The following is a 6,268-nucleotide window of genomic DNA, read 5'->3' on the forward strand; positions in this document are numbered from 1 at the left end:
AATAAATACATAATATTACATTACATATAATAAATATATAATTTTAAATATTATGTATAAAATTATAAATATTAAACTAAATAAATAATTCTGAATGATTGTCTTTTTATATTACCTATATATAATTATGCTGTTTTTGGAATATTAATATTGTCGTGATACTTTATTGTAGCACAAAATAGCGTTAATTAATATTTAGAGTAATATAATCAATTTAGATTGGTTGAGTGGTCCGTTCACTTGTGCGTTTAAGTAATTGTTAGACGTTTAAATCCTATTTTATATATACAACGACTTATTGATCAACAACAGACTCTTATATAAAGCTCAAATTCATAGTCCTTGTCGAATTGGGATACCAGAGAAAGCCCAAAAAAATATTTAGAGTAACACGTTCATAAACAGCTTCTAATTTTGTGTTGCTGAACGGTGCAAGTAGATCCTATCTTGTTAAATAATGCTAGCTTATACATTGAATAATACACCAAACTCATAAAATAAAATTAGTATGTTGTGAGCACAAGACATGTTATGTACCAGTTAAACGTAGAAACTATTTATATTGTGCCGAATTCCAGATTCTAGCTTTCGATTTGTTTAACCAAACTATTGTTCCTTTTCAAACGTCGTTTCATGGAATTAACACACTGCTTATATTAGACGTCACTTAATATTTTGTCAACGTCAATAATGGTGGATCGATGCTACGCAGCTGTTATTACGGCCTTTAATGTGTGCCTTTATTTTTTGTCACCTTCTCAGGCCAAATGATTACCTTCACAAATTTTTAAAATATTACTTAATTACACGAAGATATTTATAACTTGCACCTATTTATTCGGTTTGATCAATTCTAACATCCTTTATACATTTCTTGAATATTCTTCTATCTCATCAGATGTCGTCACGAACGGCCCAACCAAGTTAACAAAGTTTTCTTTAAAAATTAAAGAAAACAATAGTTGCGCTTATGGACCATGCAATTAAGTTTGTAAACTTACACACAAAACACAAAAATGCCCACGTACGTAATCACAAAAACACATACCAAGACAAAAAATAAAAAATAAAAAACTAAAAAAAAAAAGGTATAGCATCCATGGTTTAATTTATGGAATTGAAAAATTAAAGTACAGAAAGTCAACAATAGTTCAGCAAACTAATTTGCATATCAATTAACAATTAGAAGGAAATAAACGTTAAAAAAAGGTTCAAAACTAAAAATACTAAAAATATCCAAAACTCAAGTAAAAAAAATATTTAGAAGTGATATAAAGTAAAATTAATTTTGGGTATAAAATTTAGGATTTATAATTTAAAATTCAGAATTTAGAGTTTAAAATTTAATATTTACGTCTATAATTTATGTTTTATAATTTAGGATTGCCGGCTGATGGTAGTGGTAGGTGATTGATAATGGTGTATGAAATGGTAGTGTTAGGAGTCAAGAAAAAAAGAAAGGATAAAAGGATAAAAGGATAATTTTAAAAAATAGTGGTGAGTGAATTTGTTTAAGTGTGACTCAATAGTTGTTTATTAATTGAAGTTAACTATTTTTTGTTGTCTCTCTGGTGAACCTGAATTGAATTTATTAAAGTTAAAAATGTAAAACTCTAAGATAATAAAAATATCTTCGAAACATTGAAGTATAAAAAATTATTATATTGATAAAAGAAAGAGATATATATATTCTAAAATTTATTTACTTGATAGAAACATTGAAGCATATATAAGAAGAGAACATAACATATATGACCTGTTATTTGTTACATAAGGGTAATCAAGGCTTGCACATATATATACACCTAAAAGAACTCACGTACAATAACTGAAGCACATGCATATATAGAACTCAAACAAAGATGTTTGCTAATTTTATGTAATAAGTAAAAACATTACACTATATATATGTATCTCCCTTTGATTGGAGTTCATCATGGTGTGATTTTGAGAAATTAATCCATTGTTGAAACTGAAGCGTTTGCCACCACAAGATCTTTCACCACTTGTTCCATGGTAGGACGAGAACGTGGATTTTCTGTCAAACAGGCACTTGCTATCTTCACAATTTGCATAATCTCTACTGCAATTAGATTTGTAGGGTAAGGAAGACGATGATCCAACTTATCCTTTAAGAGAAACTTATTATCAAGTGTCTCTGAAGATGGTATCATCACCATAGATGATGATGCAGCATCTCCAGGATGCTTCCCCAACAGTATTTCCAAAGCTAATATCCCGAAGCTATACACATCACATTTTTCATTCACCTCCATAGTGTAAGCAAGTTCTGATGAAGCAAATTAATTTACAAGGTATCATCATATGAAAACTCATGTAATCATCATTATCAATAATAAAGGAAACAAACCTGGAGCTGCATAACCAAAGGTCCCTGCAAAAGAGGTCCAATTTGATGAATTTGGATTAAGAAGTTTAGATGCTCCAAAATCTGACACATGAGCCTCATGTTCCAAATCCAGAAGAACATTTTTTGCTGATATATCTCTATGCACTATAGGAGGTGAACAATCATGGTGCATGTAGCATAAAGCATTAGCTACTCCTTTAACAGCATTCACCCTCCTATTCCAATCAAACTCGACCGCTTCTTCATCATTGGCTAGAATCTTGTCAATGCTACCTCTTTCTATAATCTCATAAACCAAAAAGGAGTGCCGAGAATGAGAACAGAATCCATATAGCTTCACAATGTTGCGATGACGGATTTCTGTCAAGGCTTGAATCTCACTCTGGAAAGTTTTGAGATTGGGAACTTCTTCATTTGGTATTGAATGGAGTTTTTTCACGGCAACAACTTGACCGGTGGACAACTCAGCTCGGTAGACAGATCCAAACCCTCCAACTCCAATGAGATATTTGTTGTCAAAATCTTCTGTGGCCTCAATAATCTCTTCTTACACCATCTTGCCATCATAGCTCCAAATTGCAAATAAATTTTGAGTTTGCATATCTGTAGCATTGCTTTCCTTTCGGCCTGTTCCTTGGTATACACGGCATGATATCCATAATGCTAAGAGTGCTATTATGATGGCCAAAGAAAGGACCAATATGAGCACAACAACTTTCTTAGCTTTATGGTCATGATGAGAATCACCACTTGATGACGCTGGACAAGGCTCAATACCAGTGACATTACCACACAAACCTTTATTATCTCTCAATGCTTCCAATGGAGCTTTTATGAAGGCTCGAATATTTGGAAGTGGGCCTTCTAATTGGTTGTATGATATATCCACAGTTGTCAAACTTAACATCCCATCAAAACTTGAGGGAATGACACCAGAAAGATTGTTATGAGAGAGGTTCAGATTTTCTAAGAACATCAATTGCCCAAGTGATGCTGGAATAGTTCCATCTAAAAGATTGTCACCAAGATCAAGGTCACGAAGGGCTTTTAGATTCCCAAGCTCGAGAGGAATAGTTCCATTAAATTCATTTTGGCTCAGACTCAAGTTGGACAACTTAGGCAACATGCTAAGTTCTTTTGTGATGAGGCCTCTGAAATTGTTCCTGGCAAGATCCAACGTTTCAAGTTGTTGCAATGATGAAATTGATTTGATGAAAATTCTTGACATAAAGCAAATCTTCCATTTTTGACTTCCACAAATCATAATTAGGACCATTAAGAGTGATCATCCTACTAGTATTAGTATTAGCTTCCATTGTTCACAAACTCACAAGCCCAGAAAAATACCAACAAGCTCTGATGCCAGTATGATAGAGCCTAGCAGCGGAAACGACACAAATGTCCAACACAAAAACAATATGGAAGCACTCACAACACAATATGGCAAAAAATCTGAACTAGGGTTGTGGCACAATGGGTGCAAGAGACACCCTCAAAATGTTGGGCTTGGGCCTCACAAAGGAGAGAAAAACCCAACAGAAATCTGAATGGGAACATTTCCGGAAAAACTGTTGTTGCTTAACAAGAGTTGTATCATCAAAGTCAACTTGCCAAGCTCTTTTGGAATAGCTCCCGTAAGATGATTTGAAGACAAGTCAAGTTCTTGTAAGTTGGTTGCCTCACCTAATTCCGGTGGTATGGCACCTGACAAGTTGTTGTTGGAGATCCTGAGGCACGTCAGGTTGGAACATTTTCCCCACTTTGATGAAAGGTGGCCATGAAAATTATTCTCACTCAAATCAATGTAGTCCAAATTTGGATATACATTGAAAGATTCAGTTATATTTCCGGTTATCTGGTTTCCGTCAAGCCTTAATCTTACAAGGCTGGAGCAATTCTTTAAGCTACTTGGAACTACACCTGTGAAGTAGTTATTTGTGGCTGAAAGTTTAGCCAAATTTCCACTTGTACAGATGTTGTGAGGCAACTGCCCATTGAAATGATTATAAGCCAATTGGAGATCTTCCAATTCTGTGAGCTTGATGAGCTCTATTGGAATTTCACCACTAAGTTCATTCGACAATAACACTAGTTTCGACAGTTTTGTCAAGTTTCCAATAGAAAATGGAACTGTACCAGAGAGCATATTTCCACTAAGGTCAAGGAGAACCAAATTAACTAATTTTCCGATAGTGGAAGGGATTGGCCCAAGGAGTGTATTATCCCGAAGAAGAATAGAGTTTAGATTGACAAGGTTACCTATGGAAGGCGGAATTGTCCCTGAAAGGTTATTAGTTAACAACTGAATCGTAGTAAGAGAATAAAGTTTTCCAACTTCATCTGGAATGGAACCGGAGAAAAAGTTTTGAAAAAGGTATAGGTATGCCAAATTACTTAAGTTTCCAATTGTGGAAGGAATACAACCAGAGAGATTGTTTGAAGAAAAATCAAGCTGGAAGAGATTTGTCATGAGACCAATTTCTTGAGGAATGGAACCAGAAAGTTCATTGTTTTGAAGCCATAGATACTTCACATTAACTAACTTGCCTATTTCTCGAGGAATGGGACCATCTAAATGGTTGTCATTCAAATTAAGTACAGACAAATTAGTTAAGTTGCCTATTGTAGTAGGAATAGAACCTGTGAGATTGCAGTGTTCAAAACGCAGGTCTGTTAGATTCCCCAACATCCCAAGTTCGGCAGGAATGGATCCCCTTAAATTATTATTGTATGCAAATGCCAAATACTTCAAGTTGCTCAAATGCTTAGTTTCTTGGGGAATGTTGCCCAAGAAATTGTTGGCACCCAAATCAAGAACGGTGAGTTTAGACAAACTACCAATTTGTTTGGGAATGAAACCAGAGAACTGATTGTAGTGGACATCAAGAGTGTCCAGATTGGATAATACACCAATTTGTTTGGGAATGGTTCCATAAAACGAGTTGTTACTCATGGCTATTGTATGGATGTTGGGAAGTGACGAGAAATTGAGAGTTTGAAGCGTACCTCTTAGGCCAAATTTGGTAAAATTTAGCGAGGACACAGATTTGGAGTGATCACATGCTATTCCCACCCAATGGCAGGGGTCGCTACCATTCCAAGAAGAGAGCAAAGCCTGGCTTTGCTTCTCAAAGCTGGCTTTCCAGTCCAGCAAAGCATACGCTTCTTCGTTGCCTTGAATAGCAACTGAAGTGGTAGTCATGGAAGTTGTAACACTCATTAAAAGAAGGCAACACATTGCTAAGAGCTTCATGGGATTAAGCCTTGGGAAGAATGGCAACATTATTGGCTATGGGGGATGAATTTTTTAACTAACACTCAGATGCTGATGAACAACATGCATGGATGTGGTCGATACTTATAAGCAAGGTCAGAAAATCCAAAATTTGTGGCAAGTTTTGTATGCAATTATAAATGTATAATTATTTAAATATTTATTACCTCAATATTATGAGATTAAGTAAATCTTACTTTTACGTTAATTATAAAATGAATCATCTTATTACACTATAGACTATACATTTTTAACTTATTCGTAGACTTAAAAGCTGGGGGAATCACTAGGAAATTCTTCTCTAGCAATTGAAAGGATCAATTAATAAGACCTTTTCCAAATATTTTTGGAATTTTTGTATGGCTAGAGAACTAAGTTAGATATTGTTCTGGAGGAGACCAAACAAAGGTTACTCGACGGTTCAACTCAGCGAGGTTGATAGCTCCATATATATATGGCCCTAACGGGCCGTTTGGTTTAAGGGAAATATGGAGAAAAGAAAATAAAGAAAAAGAAAATGAGTGGAAAATGAAGTTTTTTATTGTTTGAATGATCCAAGAAAATTAAGAGGAGAAGGAAAATATAGTGTGGGATCCATCTAAAAGTTTTCTCTCCAACAATGA

At 34.7% G+C, this 6,268-nt stretch overlaps 1 pseudogene; it reads right to left on the reverse strand.

The window, feature by feature from the left end:
• On the reverse strand, positions 1,713 to 5,756 carry LOC107639485 (annotated as a pseudogene).

This window comes from Arachis ipaensis, chromosome B04 (genome assembly GCF_000816755.2).
Source record: "Arachis ipaensis cultivar K30076 chromosome B04, Araip1.1, whole genome shotgun sequence".
In the NCBI taxonomy this organism is placed as follows: domain Eukaryota; kingdom Viridiplantae; phylum Streptophyta; class Magnoliopsida; order Fabales; family Fabaceae; genus Arachis; species Arachis ipaensis.